Raw genomic sequence first — 23,745 nt, 5'->3', positions numbered from 1 at the left:
AAAATACACTATACTATACATAAGTATATTATATAATAAAAATACAATATGCATATGCATAAATATTATTCATTATTACATCAATGAAACCATTAAAAATACAATGCTAAAAAAAACTAAAATGAATATATGTCAAAAAGTTAACTGCATTACACACAATTTTGAAAAAATATTATTGATTTAAAAATAATCCTATTCAATAGCATTAAACATTGGAAACTATTCAAATTCAGTACTCTAAATGCAATCCTACTAACATTTGCTTTCAGGAGGAGGAGAATAAATTAGTAGTCTAAATTCAATCTAACAGATGATAGGGAACATACATACATTAGAGGGTCGAATACACTATTATAATTCCAGTCCAGTAAATATTTGTATAACTGTAATTTAATGAGGCTCAAATTTACTATTCTAGCTTCAGTATAAAATAAAACAGTGAGGAAAATATATGTTTTTGTGGGGACATGTATACTCTTTTAACTCCAGTCTAACATTTGGAAAGTAAATCAATGGGTCGAAGGTGTCATATTTACTAATCTAACTTAATTCTAGCAACAAATGTGAAAAGTACACAATGTGGAATTGCGAGGCACATTTATTTATATAGTGCTTGACTAAAACTTTGGAGAAAGCTCATACATTGCAGGTCATATTTACTATTCTAACTCCTCTCCTGTCTAACACAAAATGAGGAAAGTGCAACTTTATTTCGACCACAATGGGCCATAAAAGTACATATTTAAAACATACAGTAATACATTAAAATTCATTGTTAAATAGTACATAAATTAGGACTAAAAAACTCATTCGTATTTATACACCTATTTACAAAGATAATACACTCATGGCTAAAATAGAATTAAATCATCCAAGTAGTTATCAAAGGAATACATTTAGGTATGTGGAATCCTTTAGTCACAGTTTAGTTCATTATAAAGGTTCTACGTTTTATCCACATACCATTTAAAAAGCGAGGACCACCACTTATGGTATAGATTCTGGGGGCAGGTCTAGGCGAGGTAACGAGGGCCTATTTGTGTCTGGGGTTCTCAACCTATTTCCCGTATTAGTTGTTTGGTTAGGGCTTCAATCCCCCATGTCCCTCCTTCCTCACACAATCTTTGTAGTTACCGGGGCATCAAGTACAACTGGGTCAGGCTGCAAGGTTGGGTTATTACCCGCTGTGCAGAGTTGAACTGGTATGACTCTTTCTGTATTTGTACCCAGCACCATTGTACCCTGGAGGCCGACTTGGCTAAAACCAAGCAATCCCCGACCTTTGGTCACAGACTCCACAACCCGCATAACCTCCCCACCCTGTTTTGGTAAGCAAATTTATTCCAAACAAGATAGTCTTACCTCAATAGAGTTCAGTCTTTCATGGATGGGGAGGCAGGACTCTGTAAATATCTGCTCCATTTTGGCCAGAAAGTCACCCCCACTATCAGGAGGGGTCGTGTCTTCGTTAACTTCAATGATCACAGACTCATTTACTACAGGCTGCGGTCCATCGGGGGAAACTGCAGTTGGGTCACTTTCCGTAATAGCACGTTTCTGCAATTTCGTTTTCTTATTCGTGAGTGCAGTTCCTCCACACTTTCTTCTGACTACTTGAACAGGCACTTTACTAATAGCCCCTGAGTTGGTGTCCAGGGCCGACCGGATCGACAGTCCCGATCTAGTAGTTCCCGGACTTTGGGGAAGTGTAGCTAGATTAATTGCTACTTGTGCCATATTTACTGGGGAACTGTGCGAGCTACCAGCTACTTCAGCCAGTTGATTACCTTTGCCAGTAGCTCCAACAAGTGAAGTCTCAACTGCTTTTTCCATTACGGGCGATTGAGTCTGGGGCAAAGCTACGAGCACCGGGGATTGGACGTTAGCCAGTAGACCCAATGAGGACCGCTTATCAAAGATTGGATCCATGGATAGCCTTTTCTCTGTTAGTTCTATTTCACGCTGTATCATGGACGTTGCCCTAGTTAAAAATTGATCTTTTGTCCCAACAACACGTCCAGTAGTTGACTTTTTCCCCTTCCCCGTACTACTTGAAGCCATGTCCTCATTTAGTTAAGACACAATATCTACAGGGCTCTATAACCAGAACAGTTTTTTGCCAGCTACATGCGGTATACCAGAAGTCTTTATAATGTAATGCCATAAAACAACCTTACAGTTCCAATCTGCAGAGAAAATCAAAGAGGGTGGTCCCGTCCCGTCCTCGTTCGTGCTCGGACGCGCTCAGACGGGCCCGTCCTTGGCCCGGGCTTCGCCCAGCATGTCCCGCGCACATCCCACAATGCAGGACTCTCTCTCCCTTTTGACTGCCTCCTGATGGGGTAGCGTGAGACGCGCTGCTAAGGAGGTTGGGAAATGTAGTCTGGACTCTTGGCGGTGGCGGCTTCCGCTGGACCCCGAAAAGCAGCAGTGAACACTCCTCTGTTGTGGGCTAAGCAGTTTGTGCCCTCGGTTACTGCCAAAATGCAAGATTCTCTGATTTCCTATTTGAAATCCAGGAGGCTAACAAAGTGCATATATTGAAAGAGGGGGCTGTTTTACTATTCTAACCCCAAGCTTACACACAATGGTGAAGTGCATACATTTTGGGGCACATTTGCAATTCTAACTCTAGTCGAACAATTGCTGGGGAGTATGTATACATTAAAAGGAGAGAGGACATATTTACTATTCTAAATTCAAACAATAAACATAGGGGAAAGTGCATGTATTTTGGGCAAGAGTGATCTTCACTGAACCCAAACAATATGCTTTCTCCTTAAAATACTTATAAGAAATCGTTTTATATTAATTTTAAAAAATGAATTTGAATTTTACAAATTTAATGTAACAAATATTACGCTTCTTTGAACAAAACACAATGAAACCAACAAAACAAAACAGAACCCTCAGAAAATATTAACATTATTTTTAATTTATATAAATATGTTTATATTAAAATTAATTAAATGGTACCATGAATGAATTGCCAGATCACAAATGAGCATAATACAATACATGAATGTTAATTTTAAAAATACCTACATACATTAAAATAGCTTATTTAAACAAATACATAAAAAATAAAAAACTTACAAATGTTACATTTCTTACATATTAATCAATTAACATGAATAAATGTATGTTGCAAACACTACCTACCTAATACCCTAATAAACCAGAACTTCCAAAATGAATATTGAATGCATTATCAAAAATATAAAAATTAAATAAGCTATTAAACAAAGACATAACAAATAAATATATAACATAATCAACAAATTAACCAAATAACACTAATTATTATATAATTAAGAAACATCATCCTGCCTAAATCTCCCAATAAACCAAACAAAAAACGATAAATACCTAGCAATAATATGAGATTACTCCATTAATTACCATAAATGAATATATTATTAAAAAGCAAAACCCACTCAATCATCCATTAATTCCAACATACTGAAAAAAATTAACAATGATGGTTTCAAAAAATTTAATTTTACAATAACATATATAATAAAACAAAAACATACAATAAAACACTATAAAAAATATGGTAGTGATCAATATTTTAGACTTCATATAATAGTAAAACAGTATGGGAACACATGGAGAGAAATATTGCCTTTTAGCTGGAAATGGTATAGTCCAAAGTTCTGTTTTTAATATAAAGTCAGGGCTTTCGGAGGTCACATCACTGAAATACAAGATTAGATTTTTTTTTTATTGTCTATGGGTGTTCGTGGAAGACAATCTCTATAGACTGGGATATAGCTAAAGTGATTCTGGTATTTTACTGACCTCTGCTGGTCGTTTCTTTCTAGAAAGTTAAATAGAGGCAGTTGCCAGAAAAATAAAAAAATAAATCCCTCAGCAGAAAGCAATTCTATTTGACTGACCTTCACTGGTCGTTTTCTATCAAGACAATTAAATAGAGGCAGTTGAACAAGCAGAAAGCAATTCTAGTATTTTACTACCCTCCACTGGCCATTTTCTTTCAAAGACAGTTAAATAGGGGCAGTTGAATAGAAAAAAGTCCTAAAGTGGAAGCAGACCAGGCCTAGGGCTGATCTCCAGAGCCACAAAGTACATACACATATAAGTATATACTAAAGTATATACAAGAAGCCTTGAATGCTTGACCTAAAATATGTGAATTATGCCAAATGACTTGAACTAGGTATGCTGTTATTCTGATATTTGTGATAAGGCAGTGATAACTTTTGTGCTCAAAAAAGACTTGGGGCCTTATTTATGAAAAGTGACGCATCGCTGCGTGAAAACAGCGATGCGTCACTTTTCACTGTGCACTCCTTGCGACACCAATGATGCGTCATATTTAATGTATGACGCATCATGTCGCAAGGAGTTACAGATACGTCACTATTTCTGACGTATCTGTAAGCGCAAAAGTGACGCATTGCTGGAGTGTGTCACAAAAGTGACGCAACTCCAGCAATGCGTCCTTTCACATGGGGAAAGCCTCATGTGAAAGGGCTTGCGTCAGTCTTACGCCTGCTGTGAGGCAGGCGCAAGATTTTGACGCAACAGCGTCCTAAAAGTGACTCAGTGAAATCTCATAGATTTCACTGCGTCACTATTACAAGGCTTTTTGCGGGGGAACGCCCCCTCTGCATACATTATACCTGACGCAGGTATAATGTGGCGCATGGGTTTAAAAAGTGACGCATCTACCTAGATACGTCACTTTTTAAATATGGCGCAACAAGGCGCATGTTTTACGCCACCGATGCATCACAAAAAGTGACGCATCAGCTGCGCAAAACTGACGCAAGGCCTCATAAATGAGGCCCTTGACTTCTATGTGACCTAAATAAACAGTGCTGCAGTAATCGATTTGTAACTGATTCTAAGCATCCTACACCACGATTTCGTGAGCCAAACTCGAAAAAGTACAAACTCGGAGGCACTGCAAATGATAAAACGTGGCATTAAAGGCCCTTGCTATCCGAGCAGCAAAAGACATTTGGAGTCAAACATGAGCCCATTGTTGCCAACGACTCCACCCGGTGTTGAACATGAGCACCGGGGGATTTGTGTATCACCATTTGTGTTGTTTCAGTACGTACGTTGAGTAAAATGCATATTTGTATGTTGCCTCAGGATCCGATCATCGTGGCCATTCTCCCTGTAGATGCTTTGTGAAGACCATCTGTAAGCCTGCCTGCATGTTGAACATTTGTTTACAACCTGTTCCTCTCAAAGGTCTTCCTGCACACTTTGATTCCCACCTGCTGTGTCCTGCTGGTGCTTTTATGCCTTCCCTTAGGCTGAGAGCTGCAGATAACATCTTCGGTGAATCTAAGTTTACTTTGCCGTCTGTGTTTCACCGGTGGTGTCATGACCCTGTGTTCCTTTGCAGGATTCCTTGAGAAGATCTGAAGCCAGCTTCGTTTTAACCTTCTAGTCCGGAGTTTAGCCCTGTTCACTTGTTGCTTACTGTTACCGGATTTGCATTTTCAGACAGAGTGCCAGAGGAGAGAGCTTCACTGCTCTGCCGTGCTTTGTGCTGCAGGTAGCTCAGACCTGTTCTTACGTGCAGTCCCTCTCGTCATTTGGGGGGGTTACCAGGAAGGTGTTAAAAAAAGTGCTTTCTTTGAATGGAATTTGTTCTTTCACCTCCTCCTCCTATGTACTCTATTTGCCTGCGGTTTGAGTCTTTCCTTGATGACAGGTGGAATACTAATTCCTTTTACTGCTTGTCCAGCCTTCTTCTTTGTTTCCTGGCACCACCTAGTGTAGCATTCTGATTAGGCTGCATTTCACAAGACCAATAACAAAAATATCTTCTCACATAAACATCGTGGCCTATATATCGTTTAGGAAAATTGCTCCATTGGGTGTCCAAATTGTGTTATTAATTTAAGTATGGAGATATTTATGCAAACAATATTTAGTTCATGATATTTTTGTACCTTACCTCTCTCTGCTTTAGCTGTAGACTGCCTTGTCTTACTTTTTTTCTGTGAATTTGTCGATCTTTCCTTTCTTCTCTGTCACCAGACCCATTCTTCAACCTTTTTTTTTTTTAGTTTATTGAGTTGATTATTTAAAATCTTACAATATTACATGTTGTAACTTGAACATGGTTATTTTATTCATCATGGTACGTCCCATTCCCTCCCCTCTCTTCCACAGCCACTTGGTATCTTCCCCCCAGTCATCCCTGGAATGTTGACCTATTCCTGTCAGTGAGGAGAGCAGGGTGACAGCAATAAAGTAGAGTTTACTCATACCTGGTTTCTGTCATCTTTATAACACTGGCGACGAAGGGAAGAACCTGGTATCCAGCAACGATAGCGGCGCAGGGGGCTGTACTGTCACCCCCCCTTTCAGTACTCTCTCCATTTGCAAGTGACGAGTAAAGAAAAGTTCCTGGTGACTAGTACTCAGCATAGCCGAATCCAACATAAGAGGCAAGGGAATCATCACGAAGACTCCTGAGGCGGTGAGGAGGACAGCGATCAAATATCTCTTCAGGAACAGGTCCTGTTTTTCCTCATTGTGCCCTGGCCCTCGTCCCTTAGTGCCTCGGCGCGCAGTTCAACACACTCTCCGATGAATCATTTCGGTTTACTCTGCCAGAGGATCGGTTTTCACTGCGGACAATAAATGAGAGCATCTCATCTAGAAAAATTTCAGCGCGGGAAACCTCTTTGTTAATTGGGAGCAATCGTGCCAAAGGTGCCTCTGACTGATCACAGGTCTACGATCAGTTCACTCTGTACTTGGGTCATATTGGTGCCACAGTTAGCCGTTTGCCGTTCCTCTCAAGGTCCTTTTTACAACACACCGCAGGTTCCTGTCCTTCGGAGCGCCTCCTGTCAATTTCTCTTCAGAGCGCCCTCGTCGGTCCACCAGTGCGCGAAAGGGAAGCCCGGCTCCTCAGTGTTTCCTCGGCAAGTTCTATTTTCCGACAGCGTCGATTGTCTGTGGGGATTTCCTGTCAGCAGGGAGCAGGCGCCGTACCAAGACGCTATTCCTGTCAGTTTCGTGAGGTGCTGGGACTGCACAGTTTCGTCGAAGAGAACCCTGTCAGGAAGCACAGCCGGAGACAAAGCCCGGCGCCCCAGCCCCTTCAGGGCCGCCGTACAGACGTCCTCAACTTTTCCCGGGTTTAGCAGGAAATCCTATACTGAGGCTACACGAGTGGAATCCGGGGTTTGAGAAAGGTCAATTTTGGGTGCTGGTACATCATCCCTGTGAAGAAAGTGGCACTGGGACTGCGTGTTCAAGTAAGACTGGGCAAGGTGATTTTGAGGGACTGCCTAATTTCGTAGCCATACTGCCACTAAACTGTGTTCCTCATACATTTTGAACTGTGTGGTGATTTGGAGGACTGTCTACGCACCGCAATACAGCTACGTATTTTCGAACAAACTGGTCCTCGTGACTACAGTGTGTGGTGATTTAAGGAAAAAAAAAAACAGTTTCATAGCAAGACTTTCTTTTAAACTGCCTGTCCTCTTCCACATTAGGTCCTTGCATTTTTTGTTGCAGCCGGTACCCTCCTGCAGCTAGTTCTGGTTACTTCTCCCTCCTGTGTCTGCAGGGCTGCTGTATTTTGCCTCATTCACCTTACAATCCATTGTACACATGCTCAATGTGCTTATGTTAGCTAGCAGGTGAAGTTACATTTGGGGTGGGGGAATTTGTGCATCCAGTGGCACTTTACAATCTGGGTGTTAGTTATACAATGGGTGGTGCAAAGTACTAGAACGTGGGGGCAAATTTTCCATTTTTACTTCACAGTTCACTCTGTACGGTGTTAATTTTCTGAGTTACAGGTGGGACAATATCCGTGATTAGCTGTGCTCACATGTGCATAATTATTACGAATAGTTAACTCTGTACTTTGTGATATTTTCAGATTGGCAGGGGAGGGGCAATGAGTATTGATCCATATTGAATACTAAGAGCAATCCTGAGGGATTCCCTTCCCTTAAGTCGAAATTTCAGGAGGTAGCAAGGGATCCGTGTACTCCTTGTAAAGAGTTGTGAGAGTCAGGTAGCCCAGGTACGTTTCTTCGGGCAGGGTGATGAGAGTTACATGGTGTGCGTTCTATAGACGATTGTGACTTCCAGCTAAAAATTCTACTTTTGGGGAATCTTTCTCCATCAGTGTCAGGAGTTAGAGGTACTCTGCTGCACGTCCTAGGTCTCAGAGCTGCGCCCTTTCACCATTAGTAGTGTTGGTTCATCTTGTCAGAGGAGGTAGATCCACCCTTCTGGGAAACTTCTCTTCTACATATCATTGTCCACTGGTTGCTGGGAGCTAAATTGTTAATACTTCTACACTTGGGGGAACCTCCTTGGTTCCTTTCCCTTCCCTCTTTGTTCAAGGGTGCTTACAGCTTATAACCTTCCACATGGCGGCTTCTTCTATGAACCCCCCCCCCCACCTTCCTAAATGACATAGGCGATCCAGTCATACACTGGAAGGATTGGATCAACTTGTTTGACTCATATCTGATAGCCATAGGGGGGGAAAAATTCTCAGCAGTGAGGAAGAGCATTTTTGCTTCACAATCTAGGAGTGCAAGGGAGGAAAATATATGACACCCTCCCTCCTCCAGTACTAGAAGACGATGAACTAGACTCAGATGTCTTCAAAATTACAATGATGAAACTAGAGACTCACTTTGGGGACAAGGTCAACGTGGTGCTTGAGCGTCACAAATTCTTTTCACGAGTGCAAGCGAAAGGAGAATCCATAGCTAATTACATTGCCGCTCTCCGTGGTCTCACACAGCTGTGTGAGTTTGGAGAGTTGAATGATTCCCTCATTAGGGATCAAATGGTGAGATGCACCCACAACCCAAAGATAAAGGAAAGCTTTTGGCCAAGAATCCCTCGTTGAGGGAAGCAGTAGCCATTGCCCACTCTATTGAGCATACCGCAAAATGCATCCAGGAGATGGACCAACCAAAAGAATCCGGGGGGTGTGTTAATAAAATAAAAGGGTTGGTGTTGGAAGACAAAAGAGAAGGAGAAGATAGCAAGATCAAATCCAAAGAGGTAAAGAGTGATAAGCCCTCCAATGTCACAGAAGGGTTGAAATGCTTCAGATGCGGAAGCAATAATCATTTGGCTAATAGCATGCATTGTACTGCTCGAAATTCCATGTGTATGAAGTGTAACAGAAGGGGCCACTTCGCAAGGGTGTGTAAGGAAGGGGAGAGGGGTCAAGTAAGAATGGTACAAAGCGAAGAGGGGCCGGAAACAAGTTTAGTGTTCTAACCACCCCTCTTACTGTTCTAGGATGAGATGTTTAGCGCACAGTTCGGAACTGAGGTGGGCCTGCTGAGTTCACCTCCCTGTGTGTTACTGTTCTTGTGTGCCCGTGACCCCCATTTTTCCCTTCCCTTTCCCCCCTACTCCCTTTTGCTCCTTCCTTCTTCCCCCCCCTCTTCCCTATTCCCCACTGGTCCTAAAGATGTATGTTGCATTTTAATCTTATATGGTAATGCTCTGTTGGTTCAAAGGGACATGTGTTGTAACTTGAACATGGTTATTTTATTCATCATGGTACGTCCCATTCCCTCCCCTCTCTTCCACAGCCACTTGGTATCTTCCCCCTAGTCATCCCTGGAATGTTGACCTATTCCTGTCAGTGAGGAGAGCAGGGTGACAGCAATAAAGTAGAGTTTACTCATACCTGGTTTCTGTCATCTTTATAACAGTACACATCAAAAAAATAGAAAACAATAAAAACTATATTCAAATATAAAACACTTAGAAGTACCAATACATCGGTTACATAGTCAGTTACATATTAAAAATGGTTATACTCCTAATTTCCTTATTACTATTCCTAAAAACTTTACAAAGGTTGCATTCAAGATTATATCATTCGAGTGCAGGGACCTAATTAGGGCCTGCCTGCGTGTTCTTATGCCTCGTACGTTAAATGATAGCTTAAGCAATGTTCTTCTCTCCTGCAAGAGTTCTGGGCAAATGCACAGTAGATGGAGAATGTTCTCCTTACCATTATTACACAGTCTGCATCGCGTTTGGGTTTCCACTCTCTCCCACGGTGGAAGATGACACAGGCCTGTCATTATTCCAAATCTTGCTTTCAGGAACACCTGGTTTTTTTTTTTTCCATCCAGGGTGTTTCCAGATATTGTTGGATTCCCTTTTTCTCATAGCCATTTATTATTGTCCAGGCATGTTTTCTCTTTGTAAGGATAGCTTTATCGTTTACAATGGATAGTTGGTTAGCAGTTTTAAATAATTATTTTCTTAAACGATGCCTCAGTTATATTATTTTCCCAGATAGACATGATTGCAAATTCCCTTATTGCTTCCATAAGATAGTGCCATGCAGTAGAGTTTGTGTTGTTATTTATTTCTTTCCATATTAATTGTGATATATCATTTTCTTGGTCATTTTTTATTAGGTTCCATACTTTTATGAAATGTCCTTGCCTAACATAGTATTGATTGGTTAGTCCAAACTCCAACCTTATTTGTGCAGGAGACGCATTCGCTGGGAGATGAAATAGAGCCCAATATGCACTGGTTATGGCTTTATTCAGAGTTTCAGTATCCTTACCCATTGCCGCTTCACTACCATATGTAATAGTTGGTAGGAGTCTTGCTCTCATAATATTCAGAAGAGTGGCATAGGTTAGGCTAGGAATTGATTTCTGTACAGTTCTGAAAGCTGCAGTTAATGCTATCGTCTTCCTTTGAATGTCCTTTTTTTGCGTCAAATAACACACCCAAATATTTATATACCTCTACTTGTTCCAGTTGGGTTTTGTCCATGAACCATTTACTTTTGTATCTTATCTTGTTATTTTTGGTAACTACCATGATCTTAGTTTTTGTCTCGTTTATCACCATCCCATTGTTTTTTGCATACATGTGAGTCCGACTAATTAGACACTGTAGTCCCACTTTCGTGTGGCTCAATAGTATAACATCCTCTGCATACAGCAAGTTAGTGAGATGCTTATCAGCTAATTTCGGCGGGTGAGCATTTTCATCATCCAGTATTCCAGTTAGGCCTGCAAGAAACAGATTAAAAAGGAGGGGGTATAAAACACAGACTTGTTTTAGGCCTTCATTTGCTGGAATCTCCTTAGATAACGTTTGTCCATCCCCCATCCTCACACTCACCCATGTCTTCGTATATAAGAGACGAATCAGCTTTAGTAAGGTAGCTGGAATTGTCATTTTCTCTATTTTTTTCCATAGTACACTTCTTTTGACACAATCAAATGCTGATTTAAAGTCTATAAAACATAGGTAAAGGTGTTGCTTCGCTCTGTTTGACTTATCCATAAGCAAGGCTAGAACCAGTATGTTTGTTGTTGTCCCCAAGCCTTGTATAAAGCCTGTTTGGTTTAAAGGCAGTATCTTATTTTCCCTGACCAATTCAGCTAAATTAGTCAGCAAAATTCTTGCAAACAACTTGGCGTCCGTATCTTGCCTATAATGTTCTGCCAGTGCCCAGTTTCCTTTTTTGAAGATTGGGGTAATTAAGGATCCTCTCCATGACTTGGGTACAGCTCCTTTTAGAATAACTTCTCCATATAGTTTGTGTTGCCCATAATTCTGGATTTTCTTTCTAAAGTTCAAACGGTATCCCATTTGGTCCGGGAACACCGTTCTTTTGTTTTTTTATTAATTTAATTATCTCTTCTTTTTCTATTTGTATTGGTATATCCGTATAGTTGTCCTGAGGAGAAGTTTCCGTGTAAGTGTCGTTTTTGCACTTATGTTGCTTTTCCGCTAACCGTGACTGTGTATTATCCTGGTTTAGGTGTTTCCTCAGAAAAGTCTCCCATTCCTGCTCGGTTAGTGGTGATGAGACCACATGCTTATTTGGTCTAGCAAGTCCGTTGACAATTTTCCAGAATTCTCTTGGATTCTTTTGCTTGCTAGCGTGGAATAATTTTGCCCAAGTTGCCTGTTTTGCTTGATTTTTCTCGCTCCAAATTAGTTTCTTCAAATTTTGATTTAGTAGTTTCAAGTTGCTCAGGTTTTCTACTTTTACCCCAGGTTTCCTCGTCAACCTAATAATCCTATTTCGTTCTTTTTTCAATTTCATTCTTGTGTATGGAAGATTTATATAGTCTTCCTTGTCCCTATTCACTTCTTTCCACCTTGGGTTCTTTTTTGATTGTGTTTGATTTTGCGTTTTGATCAGCATCCCAGAGACGTTTTCCCATTGCTCTATCACTGTTTCTGGCGATGTATCTTTTAAGCATGCTTCCATAAGCCTTTCCAGCTGTTCATTTGTTTCTTCTTTGTTTCCAACATTCCAGAACAGTTGTTTATAGTTAGTTGTTCCAATGCACCCCTCGACAATCTGGTATGCTTTGTTAGTATTCGTTCCGATGTTCATTATAATTATCTGCTGGACGTGATCACTTTCAGTTACTTTCTTTAGTTGATACGAGGTAATGCTATGAAACATATATAATGAGGTCATGGTGTAATCAATCCTGGACTGTGAGTTATACCCATAAAAACTATATGCTGGAGGCACATCCGTTTTTATTCTGCCATTAAGAATTCGAAGTCCCATCGATTCCATATCCTTAATGAATTTTTTACCAATTCTGTTCGAAGTGGGATTAATCTCTTTCCCTATGTCCTACTGGGGATTTAGCCATTGGTGGTTTTGCAATTGCGTTATATCATCTCTTGTGTGGGCAGTCATTAGATTAAGGTTAAAGTCCCCAGTAATCAGAAAGTCTGCTATAGGATCCTCCAACATTTTATTAATTAGGACATTGTTCAAGATTCCCCAAGTTGTCTCCCTATTCAAGTGGGTTGGGAATATATATACATTAATCAAATATAAAGATTTAGTTTTGTGGTTATTTATTTTATAGTTCAGTTTAACTATTAGGATGTTCGTACTATCTACTTCCACTTGCTCATGGTGTGCCTGTAAGGTGTTAGAAATAAATATTGCCTGGCTGAACCTTTGCCCTTTTTTTGCGTGTACATAGTAGCCTGTGTATCCGTGTAACAAAAATGGATTGGTTTCCCAACCTGCTAATCCTACGTTGGTCCCCCATGCTGCTCTCGTGTTTACATACCCCATTGAAATTACAGACGATGTACGCAGTGGCGGCTCCTCTGCTAAGGCGGAGGAGCATCACCCCATTGCCTTGAAGCAGTAAAAAAAGGAAAAATTTAAATGATAATAATGTAATGTTATTATCATTTTATGCTGTCCTCCTGCTGCAGCAGCTTTGCATGAGGGGACGGGCTGCAGAGCAGGGGAGGAGTGATAGAACCCTCCTAAGTGTTCAATGACTGTTTGGTCGGCCCTCCTAGGTCACCCAAAACAGTCATGCACACTTTCCCTGTTCTCCATGCAGGCTGCATTACAGCTGCATGGAGAACATGCCCAGGCCCGCGGTCCCGGGTTGAGCACCGAACCAGGGCACTCATTGCAGCATTCTGATTGATCACGGGGGGCCTGGCTGTATTTCCTGGAGTCTAAGACGCAGGAGAGCAGGAGCAGAGACGCGGTACCTGGCGGCAAGGTAAGTGCATATATATATTTCTTTACATTGTGCCCTGCGCCTCCTCCACTGCCCCCTCTCTCCCTTACCTCACCACCCGCGAGCCATGCTGGCCTCCACTGGATGTACTGGAAAACAAACTAGGTGGAATGGGAAAGAGATTGAAAGAGATTGAAATAGAAAGACTGGAGTCCTTGTCTGGTTTCCTGGCCTTCGACGACATGTGTCTTTCAGGGGTAATTTGTTCACTGTTGATTTTCAGTGAGGTAAGTGTGCACAAGTGTGGTGAAAAGAACAACTTGTGAAGCTACAACTCAAAATCATCTTGATAACCAATGCATCAATCACAATTTTGTCGCAATTAAAACACACAAATGATACATTTAACTTATTTTACATTTTTTACATCTGATCTGCTTTTCAAGAATTGCGGGAGACTTTACGAAGTTGTAGTCCACTGATCTGGGACAAAAGCTATATGCAGCTAAATACAATGCACACAACTGGCATATCTATTCCTCTTTTTGAAAGAGTACTGGATGTATCTAACCCAAAATATAAGTGTTCAAACACAGCAAATTTATTCATGGCTGCATGTTTTGGAAAGTTCCTTTGTAAATTGATTGTCATGCGTTAAGACACAAGGTATTCACTCAAGCTTAGTCTTGTCTTCTGTAAATTGCCCACTGTTATTGTTTTGAAACATTCTGGTGGGGGTGGGGTTAAAACTATAGGTATTTTCCTTTGGTCTGTGTTCTTGACATTACTACATAGTGTTAACACATTGCCACAAACTTATTGGTTTTCTTTATCAGTGTTTTTGCAGATATCAATAAATCAATCAAGCAATCAATCAATCAATCAATCAAGCCATTTGTAGAGCGTGCTACTCACCCGTGATGGTCTCAAGGGGCTGGAGGGGTGCTGCTACTGCTCGAATAGCCAGGTCTTGAGTAGCCTCCTGAAGGTTAGTAGGTCTTCGGTCTGCCGTAGGAGGATTGGGAGGGTGTTCCAGGTCTTTGCAGAGAGGTAGGAGAATGATCTGCCACCGGAGGTCACTCTTTGGATGCGAGCGACAGTAGCCAGGGCGTGGTCGGCTGAGCGAAACTGGCATTTCGGGGTGTAGAAGTTGAGTCGTCTGTTGAGGTATGCTGGTCTGGTGTTGTGTAGTGCCTTGTGAGCATGGGTGAGGAGTTTAAAAGTGATCCTCTTGTTGACAGGAAGCCAGGGCAGGTCTCTCAGGTGGGGTGTGATGTGGCTGTGATGAGGGATGTCGAGGATCAAGTATGCAGAGGCGTTCTGTATGTGTTGTAGTCTTTTCAGCAGTTTGGCCGGAGCTCCCCCATAGAGGGTGTTTCCGTATTCCAGCTTGCTGCTGATGAGGGCCTGGGTGACCGTTCTACTTGTGTTGGTGGGGATCCACCTGTAGATCTTGCGGAGCATGCTGAGGGTGTTGAAACAGGAGGATGAGATGGCATTGACTTGCTTGGTCATGGAGAGTGTTGAGTCGAGAATGAACCCTAGGTTGTGTGTATGGTCAGTGGGTGTTGCTGCTGCTCCCAGTGTGGTCGGCCACCAGAAGTCGTACCAGGCTGACGGGGTGGAGCCAAGGATGAGGACCTCCGTCTTGTCCGAGTTCAGCTTTAGGTGGCTGTTCTTCATCCATTTGGCGATGGCTTTCATCCCTTCATGGGGGTTGGTTTTGGCTGTGAGAGGGTCCTTGGTGAGGGAGAGGATCAGCTGTGTGTCGTCGGTGTAGGAGATGATGTTGGCGTTGAGCAGTCTGGCGACGTGGGCGAGCGGGGCCATGTAGATGTTGAACAATGTTGGGCTGAGGGATGATCATTGGGGTACACCGCAGATGATCTTGGAGGCTTCGGATTGGAAAGGGGGGAGGCGGACGCTCTGTGTTCTGCCGGAGAGGAAGGAGGTGGTCCAGTCCAGTGCTTTGCCTCGGAATCCTGCGTCATGGAAGCGAGTGCGTAAGGTGCGGTGGCAGACCATGTCTAAGGTGATTGATAGGTCCAGGAGGATGAGGGCCGCAGTCTCACCGTTGTCCAGCAGGACCCTGATGTCATCGGTTATGTTATGTTATGTTATTAATTCATTTATTCAGTGCACTTACACTGATTAGTTTCTTGGCGCTAAAATTGACAGTAACACAATCGAAGGTAGGAAAAGTGGATTAAAAAGCTTGTCTAAAGAGCCAGGTCTTCAGTGCTTTCCCGAAAGGTAAGAGATCTTGGCAGGACCGGATTTCCAGGGGAAAGGTGTTCCATAGGCAGGGGGCCAATATTGCAAATCTACGTCCACCAGAACGTTTAAGTTTGAAGGGAGGGATCTGGAGAAGGCCTAGGTGGAGTGAACGAAGGTTGCGGGAAGGAACGTATCTGGTGATTAGTTGATTAATGAATTTAGGGCTTTTGCCGTGTAGTGACTTAAAGATCATACAACCTGCTTTGAAGGAACAACGTTGTATGACCGGAAGCCAGTGCAGCTTGATGAGAAGAGGAGTCGCCGCCTGCCACCTTGGTTGCTTCAGGATCAACCTGGCAACATAGTTCTGCACCATCTGGAGACGCTTGAGTAAATAGTTTGGGTGACCCAGGTAAATGGCATTCGCGTAATCCAGATGGGACAGAACAGTGGCGATCACAACCTGGGTAATAGCTTCTGGCGTTAGTAGTCGCCTGACCTTCCTGATTTTTTTTAGCTGGTAAAAGCATTTGGAGACCACTTGTCCCACTTGTGCTTTTAGTGAAAGGTCACTGTCCACAATGACTCCAAGCGTTTTAGCCGATGGTGATGGCGGTGATGAGGGCCGTTTCGGTGCTGTAGTTGCTGCGGAACCCAGACTGGAACAGGTCCAGGATGTTGTTCTAATCGAGGTAGCAGGTCAGCTGTTTGATGACGGTTTTCTCGACTACCTTTGCTGGGAATGGGAGTAGGGAGATGGGCCGGAAGTTCTTGAGGTCCCTTGGGTCTGCCTTTGGTTTCTTGAGTTAGGCGTTGATCTCTGCGTGCTTCCAGCTCTCCGGGAAGGTCACGGTCTCGTAGGAGAGGTTGATGGCCTTGCGGAGATGGGGTGTAATTATGGCGCTGGCTTTGTTGAAGATGTGGTGAGGCACGGGTCTGGCGGGGAGCCGAAGTGTATGGTTCTCATGATTTTGATAATGTCGCCGTCATTTATGTTGGTATCCAGGTGAGCAAGGGGTCTCTGCGGGTTGTGGCCCTGGGGTCTGAGGTGTTATTGGCTGTCGTGGTGGTCTGGTTGTCGAAGCTGTTGTGGATGGATCTTGCGGTGGAATAAGGAGGCAAGGAAGTTGCACAGGTCTTGCTGTTGGTGTTAGAGCTGGGGTTGGAGAGTTCCTTCACAATGTTGAAGAGCTCATTGCTGTTGTGTGCCTTGTTGTCGAGGCGGTCCTTGAAGGAGGTCTTTTTGGCGGATCTGATGAGGTGATGGTGATGGTGTTGGTGCCTGCCGTTCTTGTGGGCTGCTTGGTTCTCCAGTGTCTGTTTATGGTGCCATTTCTTCCCTAGATTTCTGAAGTTTTGGTTGGAGGTCTGGAGGTCCGCGGTGAACCAGCTTGTTGGTGCGCCTGTTGGAGGGATTCTTGATCGGGGTGAGGGTGTTGGTGCAGTTGTCGATCCAATGTCTGAGGTTGCTGGCATAGGGGTCTGTGGGTGGGCTTCGGGTGAAGGCGGTGTTTAGCTGATTTTGCACCAGCTACGGGGGGATCTGTTGGGATCTGTTGGGTGTGGTGGTGCGTGGGGGGTTTCCGGAAGGTGAAGTGTATGCAGCAATTGTCAGTCCAGTGGAGTTTGGTGGTGTGGCTGAAAGAGACGTGGGAGCTTGCGGAGAAGATGGGGTCAAGCGTGTGGCCGGCGGAGTGGGTGGGTGTTGTGATGAGCTGTCTGAGTCTGAGGTTGGCAAGGTTTTCGATCAGGGTGGTGGAATTGGTGTTGTTGTTGTTCTCGAGGTGGAAGTTCAGGTCTCCGAGGAGGATGTAGTCTGTGGAGCTGACGAAGTTGGCGATGAAGTCGCTGAACTGTGGCCGGCGTCCGTGGGGTCTGTAGATCAAGGTTCCTCGGAGGGTGGTGTTGGGATCAGTGTGGGTCGGGAAGTGTAGGTGTTAGGCAGTGTTGAGAGTGTCGTTATTCGAGACCTTGAGGGTGGACTTGTGGATGATGGTGTTTCCACCACCTACTCCGTTGGTGCAGTCTCTGCGGGTAATCTTGTATCCGCCCGGGATGGCTATGGCAATGTCGGGTGCCGAGGAGTCATTTATCCAGCTCTCTGTCAGGAAGGCGACGTCCGGGAAGGAAGTGTTGAGCAGGTCCCAGAGATCGATGCCGTGTTTGCGATGGTGGGATGTTGTTGGTGTTAGAGCTGGGGTTGGAGAGTTTCTTTACAATGTTGAAGAGCTAATTGCTGTTGTGTGCCTTGTTGTCGAGGCGGTCCTTGAAGGATGGACTTGTGGATGATGGCGTTTCCACCACCTACTCTGTTGGTGTGGTCTCTGCGGGTAATCTTGTATCCGTCCGGGATGCCTATGGCAATGTCGGGTGCCGAGGAGTCATTTATCCAGGTCTCTGTCAGGAAGGCGACGTCCCGGAAGGAAGTGTTGAGCAGGTCCCAGAGATCGATGCCATGTTTGCGCGCGGAGCAGGTGTATAGGAGTATGCATCTGAGGTGGTTGCGTCCTGTCCTGGTGGGTGGATTGGCAGATCGGATGCTGGTGAAGCTGCAGTTCTGTCAGGAGAAGAGTCCTTGGGTGCGCTTCGGGGCTTCCAGGAAGCATGTGTGTGCTCATCCGGTGTTGAGTGCGTGGAGGTTGCTGGCATTGTAGCGGAGATGTGTGTTGTGGCGCTCTTGGGGCCAGGGGTTCTGTTGCTAGGCGTGGTCCAGGCGCACACGGGCTTGCCTTTGGCACGTACCCTGCGCGGCCTTGCAGCGGCTGCCATATAAGGGGAGGTGGGAGGGAGGAGCAGCTGGGAGGTGAGACCGGGATGGCAAATGGGTGAGCAGGAGAGCACGGCCACAGGGAAGCAGCGGCAGGAAGAGAAATGGGGGAGAAAACGGTGGAGGGAGCAGGAGGCAAAATAGGACACAGAAATTACAGGATGAAGAAAAAAAAATACAAGTAATAAAGATGTCAAAAACGGTCAAAAACAATACAATACAAATACAGAGCAAACCTTGAACTCGCGCCAGGCAGCTGCAGCGAGCTGGGGGGGCGGTCACAACAGTTGGAGCTGTTGCCGCGACGTGGGGAGCGACCTACCTGAGAGCAGGGTCAAGGGTCGATCCTTTAGCAGCGCTGCGGTCGCCATATAAGGGTAGGTGGGAGGGAGGAGCAGGTGGGAGGCGGGAGGGGGTGGCGAATGGGGGAGCAGGTGGGGCGGGCTGCAGGGACGCAGCAGCGGGAAGAGAAATGGGTGAGGAAATTGCGGGGGAACAGCAGGCAAAACAGTGAACAGAAATCACAGGAGGGAGAAAAGGAAATACAAGCAATAATAGATGGCAGAAACGGTCAAAAACAATACAATACAAATACAGAGCAAACCTCAAACTCACATCAGGCAGCAGCAGCGAGCTGGGGCAGTCACAACAGGTGGAGCTGTTGTGGCGGCGTGGGGAGCAACCTGCCTGAGAGCAGGGTCAAGGGTTGCTCCTTTCACCCGCAGCGGCCGCCATACAAGTGGAGGTGGGAGGGATGAGCAGCTGGGGGGTTGGGAGTGGGGCAGTGAATGGGTGAGCAGCAGGAGGGGCGGGCCGCAGGGACGCAATGGCGGGAAGAGAAACGGGTGAGGAAATGGCAGAGGGAACAGGAGGCAAAACAGGGCACAGAAATCACAGGAGGGAGAAAAGGAAATACAAGGAATAACAGCTGGTAGAAACAGTCAAAAACAATACAATACAAATACAGAGAAAACCTGAAACTTGCGTCAGGAGGCAGCACCGAGCTGGGGGGCAGTCACAACAGGTGGAGCTGCCTGTGAGCAGGGTCAAGGGTATTGAAGAAATTCTGGAGAAAATCAGGACTCCAATACACTGAAGGTCTTTTCTAGAACGAGGCCAGAAAAATAAGATTATGTAGACCCTTTGGCAGTGCTTATAAACATGTTCTATAGCTAAAAGAGGTAATATTCCCACAACACTGATGAATTCTGTGAAATTTGTTAATCCCATGATATCTGTAAATCCCAAAAGTCATCCAGATCCGACATTGCAAACGGTATTCTCTTGAGATCTAGCTGCTAGGGTATAGATAGAGCCCGAGAGTTTAGAAGATAACAGGACTATAAGCTGCTCCCCACAATAGTGTTTCAGGCAAAATCCCAGGTTGAATGAAGGGGGGTTCTCACTAGCACTGTGAGGCATGGGTTGGTGGGAACTGTCAGTGGACTACATATTTGGGCAGCACTAAAGGCAATACGGACTCTGTTGTACAGATGGTTTTGGGGACGTTGGGTTCATGAAATTTGTAATCCATATCCTATCAAGTTCCAACTTCCCTTCTGTTGCCACATATTTGCTAGTTTAACAGTAAACTTTTGCTATTCCTGAGTCTGAATTTTTTGGTCTTTACCGTTGTCCTGAATAACTGTGTCAACTCTGTGTACCGGTAGGGCATTCATTTTTGTAATGCCTGTTGAGTACGTTCTCAGGTTCCAGTTTGTGCTTACCTGCACCAAGAAAACGTTTTATTTTCCAGGGCCTTTGGGTACAGCCTCCTGCTCGTCCTTGAATTGTTGTTCATGATTTGTCACTGAACTCATCATTTCTTCTCTTGGTGTTCTGCGTGACTCTTTATTGTCAATACTGCTCCTGTCCTTATACTCCGCCTTTAATTGACTCTATTTTTTACTTTCTACTCATGATCTATGCTTATCGGGATTTTAATGTATTCTTTCCACTCTATGTTTCTACCCTATTTCATAATCACCTTACAAACTATTGTGTAGTGTCTTGTGATTTAGCGATGATGGGGCCTTTTGGTTCCTGATGGACTGACTCTATTGTCTGGCACCATTCTCAACCTCTCTATGAGAGAGGGCCAATGAAAGGCGGCACAGGTTATCCCAACCCGTAAAAAAAACAAGGTCCCTATGGAACAGCTCTCCAACCTCCGCCCTATTTCCTTACTTCCTCTTCTGAGCAAAGTTTTGGAAAAATACATCAATTAACAACTATCTGTCCATGTAGAAAATCCTGGCAGCCTGGACCTCTCTAAATCTGGTTTCAGGCCCAAATACAGCATGGAGTCTGCCCTGTTGGAGGTCACGGACAACATCAGGATGACCTTAGACAGTGACCACTCCACAATTCTCGGGCTGTTGGATCTTTCTGCCCCGTTCAACGCGGTCTCTTACCAGATCTTGCTCGGGAGATTGAAGGAAATTGGAATTTGAGAGTCTGACCTTCAGTGGATGACGAGCTTCCTGCCCTCCCGTACCCAGACTGTCAATCTAGGTCCTTTTAGGTCGAAGATGATGGGACTGACCAAGGGCGATCCTCAGGGCTAATGTTTGAGCCCTACATTGTTTAACATCTATATTTCTCCCTTGGCCAAACTCCTTAGGTCCAACGGCTTCCTGCCCATTTCTTATGCTGATGACACCCAGCTTCTCTTCTCCTTTAACAAATCCTCCACGTCGGCTCTGCCCACTTTTTCGGAGGGAATGACAACCATTGTTCATTGGATGAAAAGTAATTTTCTCCATCTTAATGCAGGGAAGACCGAGATTGTGCTCTTCAGAGATGCCCCTCTTTTGTGGACCCCAGATTGGTGGCCGGTGGCCCTTGGCTCCCCTCCTGGCCCTAAGGCCCTACTTAAAATTGTGGGCATTCGTCTAGATTGTGCCTTAACCTTAAAGGAGCACACTGCTCACACAGCCGGCACCTGCTTTTATGTGTTGGGCTTGCTACGACGAGTCTTTCCTTTTCGTCCAAAAACACCCGTAAAACCCTCATTCAGACCATGGTTATGAGCTGTCTTGACTACTATAACACTCTCCTGGTCTCCGCTGATGAGTCTTCACTTAGCAGGTTGCAGGTGATCCAGAACATCACTGCGCGCCTTGTCACGAATGCTCCGCTCAAAACTGCTTCCCTTCCCCTTCTCCAACACTCCACTGTCTTCCAATCCGCTAGCGTTTCACATTAAAAGTCTCCTGTATTGTCCATAAGGCCCTACATAACAAAGGCCCTCTTTACATCTCTAGGAAACTAAAGCCTTACGCTCCAACTAGGACCCTTAGGTCAGGAAGCAATTCGCTTCTTTTATTCCTCAGGGTCAGTAAAGCAAGACTAGGTGGGAACTCCTTTTCCTACCTGGCTCCCCTTTACTTAAACCAGCTTCCCATTCACCTGAGACAATGCCCTGACTATTTGCGCTTCAGGAAACGTCTTAAGACCACTCTATTTTAACATTGTTCGTCAGCCCATTGAGCAACATAGTCCAAAGCGCAGAGATACCCCACTGGGGGTGATTCGGGCGCTATAAAAACCCATACATAAATAAACCCAGTAACATTTAATAAATTCTGTAGTATCCTCACCATTTATCATAATATCCATGTTTTTTAAAAGAGAGGCCCAAATATAAAATGTAAAGTTGGGTATTTCCCAGCCCCAATGATGTTTGGGGAGGGTCATATATTTCATTGACCTTTGAGGTTTCTTCTGAAGCTGCAGCATAACGCTTGTATTTTTTGATGCTGAGTTTTATTAAGCTCGAAAGGCACAGCTCAAAAAAAGTAGAATACTTTTGGAAGAATGCTAATTTTTAAAACATTGCATCCTCCCACAAGTGAGAGGTGCAGGCATTCAAATATGTCAATTCCTCTCTTAATTTTCTCGAGGAGAGGGAGCCAGTTTACCTCTACCAATTGGTCAGAGCAAGATCTAACTTTAAACACTAAATATATTGCCTCGTCCACAACCCTTGGATCATTAATAGTGGCTTTTTCAGTACAAATAATCTCAGTTTTAGCTGTGTTTAGCTTATATCCAGAGAATTTTTAAACTGTTTAGCCACCTTCTTAATTTCCACTACTGCCAGTGCCGATTCTGGAGTAACAATGGCTATATCGTCCACATAGGCGAACACCCGGTACTTCTCCTATCAATGAAAAATAGATTTAATAAATGTGTTGCATTCAAGCATAGTTAAAATGGATCAATATACAAAGCAAAAAGATGGGGGATCAGGGACAGCCCTGTCTTGTACCTCTAGAGTTAGGTAATGAATCTTATTCAAAACCCATTGCACAGATTGTAGCGGTGGGCTTTCTATACATAGCCCTTATAGCCATCATAAACCCACTCACGAATCCTTGCCATTGCATCAATGCCGTCTCAAAATCTAATAAGATCAGGGCAAGTGGATCTTGCTGTACAATAGCCATTTAGAGTAATGTAACAACTCATCTTATATGATTGACCTTGTCTGTTCCAGGGATAAAACCATGTTGTTTGTGTGATACTACGGGGGTAATGACCCTGGCTAGAAAGCTTGCCAAGATCTTTGCATAGATCTTATTATCGCAATTCAGTAAAGATATGGGTCTGTGCGACCCTGGCAGCATGTGTGGTTTATACCGCTTTGTAAAGATGGCAATATTTGCCAAATCCCAAGAGGGAGGAGCCTGGCCCTGTTGGGCAGCTAGAAAAGTAATCAGCATATCACTCCATAATTCACGGAAGAAAGTTTTATAAAACTCCAGAGGGAGCTTATCGAGGTCAGCTGCCTTGCCCAATGCCAATGAGCAGATCGCCTTCCATATCTCCTCCAAAGTAATGGGGGCGTAGAGGTGAGCTTGATCTTCTCCACTGAGCTTACTTCTATACAAGTCTTGAAACAGATCCTCATAGTCCTCATTAAAAGTTACTGGCCCCTCTATATAAAGTTCTTCATAAAATTCATTTAAGACAGTCAGAATTTCTGCTAGTGCTTCTACTAATCTACCAGACGAGTCCTTAATAGCAGCTATACTCCTCCCCCCCTCTATTTGCCTCATACGTCTAGCCAGGAATTTGCTTGTAGTCTCACCATATTCATAACATTCCTTCAGCGAATCTTTACTAGCAACTTCCAAACTCCAAAACTGGTTTATTTTAGCTTTACAGACTGTGACCACTATCTCTGTTTCAATAATATCCTGATTATTTTGTAATCTCTGTGTAAGCATGACCTCTGCCTTCTGAAGATCCTCGTATAGT

This window comes from Lissotriton vulgaris, chromosome 4_1 (assembly GCF_964263255.1).
Source record: "Lissotriton vulgaris chromosome 4_1, aLisVul1.2, whole genome shotgun sequence".
Lineage (NCBI taxonomy): Eukaryota > Metazoa > Chordata > Amphibia > Caudata > Salamandridae > Lissotriton > Lissotriton vulgaris.
The sequence above is the reverse complement of the archived record's forward strand: the minus strand, read 5'-3'. Positions refer to the sequence as shown.